Genomic DNA, 2,216 nt, shown 5'->3' with positions numbered 1-2,216 from the left:
TTCTAAAAGGATTATTTAAACAGAAACTTGATGTTTACAGAATTAGATCTATAGAACAATATCATGGATTAACAAATACAAATTTACATGATTTAATCTACTTTAAGACGTTCGTTCAATGAATTCTATCTTAACCTTTTTTGAATTTCATTTGTTTTTTCTTATGTTTCTTAATCCTCCTGTTAAGTATTGTCTGTAAACGTGACTAGTTTACTCGTACCAGAATCTACAAAATTGACATACGTTAGGAAGAGCAGAGGTCCTAGTACAAATTTTGGTACTCTATTAATTATATTTCCCTTAAGGTGATGTAATTATCTAACATTATCACTAGAGGTAGGTAACCCTTAACACTAATGGTAGATTACAATTGACTCAATGCACTAATTATTAATTGCCTTAAATAATGAAAACTATTGTTTATTTCAAAGCTAACATGGCTCTGTGAATGAATATTTCACTATGTTAAAGAACTAAAATATGATTGATAAAATTACCTACACTCAATAAAATACCTGTAAATAAGGAGAGTACATTATTTGTGAGGTTAGTATAAACTGTACACAAGCAACTGTTCAGAACATGAAATTCATAAACAGAAATGCAATGCTACTGTACTTAAACAAGTACCATATTGAAGCACACAAAAGTGAAAGCCTTAGGACTATACACAAATTCATACAGTATGCCTGAACTGTGCATGTCTCCATAAAGCCTGACAAGCTCTCTGGCAACAATTTTTAAAATCAAAATAAACAAGTACAAAAACAAAACAAAACTGAATTCAGGGAGTTTGTAGGTTTTTCATTTTAAAAATGAAAGGTGTTAATAAGGTATCAAATTTTAACAAATCAACTCAAGCTGGGAAGGTTAGAACTTGGTTTATTTGAAATCATTAAATACTGACCAATAACTATCAAATAAATTGTTGGTACTTCAGTCCTGTGTAACAGTATGTTGCTCAATCTATTTATTTTTTATCTTTTAGGCTGCAGTTTAAAGTCACACAAATGCTGGTAACCTCCTGAACCATGAAACAGATGATGATCACACTGATCAGCTGTTGACTAGTTCTAGTCAAAAGAAAGAGTCAAGTGAGTAGACTGAATAACTTATTCCGACTGACTTATATTAGCACACTTTACATTAGCAGCAAACATAAGAGTCAAAAACTTGTTTTTGTCTGAAGTCTTCTGGAGTTATGGGATAAACCGGCAAGGCTAAATGTTTATTGACTGCTATTGGTTTCATTGCAGTGTAGGCCTGCTCTGTTTCTCAAAGACTGTGATATTAAAAGGAACTTTAAAGCATCAAAGTAGCAACAATTTACAAAATGGTACAGAGCGTCACTTAGTTTAATTGTTTACATTTCATCTGTTTATAAACTATTCAGGTATTATCTTCAATTCCTACTTGAGTGTATGGTTAATGTGAATAGACCTGTCTGGACTCTAGCAGAGAATTTGGACCATTTCAAATTTCAGCAAATAAATTATTATAACAAGAATACAGCCCTGTGGACAACTGAAATTTCTTTAGGGGACAAACATCAAATTGAAGAATGTACTGTACATTACACCTAATTTAATGGATTGTTCTGAAGGAATCCATGACTGTTATGAATCCTTCATACCAAAATGTACATGGATGTGTTTAAATAATAGAGAACAATTTATTTCACTGCAGACGTGCTGACAACACATCCAAAGTTACTTTTTTATGTTGCTACCAACAGGGAAAGGAAGACCCAGAGAGCAAACACCCTAAATGCGTCTAAATACGAATGTATATTTACTGTATTCTGGAAGTTTGTTTAAAACATATTGTAAAATGTATTATCTTACTTTATTTCTATTTTCTGTAGTGAAAATAAAAAAAAATATTAAAAAAAACAAAATCTGTATTCTAGTAATGATTATCCAAGTATAACAATTGGGGGTTGCTGGGAGTTCATGTTAAAACTTTTATTTTGATTCTAATCTAGGTCTACAATCCGGCTGTTCTCTGCCGTGTTGTGCAAGAAAAATGATAGAAATGACTGTGCTAAACAACCCGACCTTTAGAAAATGGGAATAAAAGTCTCAGGATCAGTGACTGAACAGTAAGAGAATCAGTCTAGGAAAAATGGTCTCGGACTTCAAAGACCGACTTGTTCAAGAAGGTGACGTCAAGACGCCGCTGCCTCCAGACGGGAAGACTAGCCCTCGGTGTACAAC

This window comes from Lepisosteus platostomus, chromosome 3 (genome assembly GCF_059453375.1).
Source record: "Lepisosteus platostomus isolate fLepPlt1 chromosome 3, fLepPlt1.hap1, whole genome shotgun sequence".
Classification (NCBI taxonomy): Eukaryota; Metazoa; Chordata; class Actinopteri; order Semionotiformes; family Lepisosteidae; genus Lepisosteus; species Lepisosteus platostomus.
Note: the sequence above shows the minus strand (reverse complement) of the source record.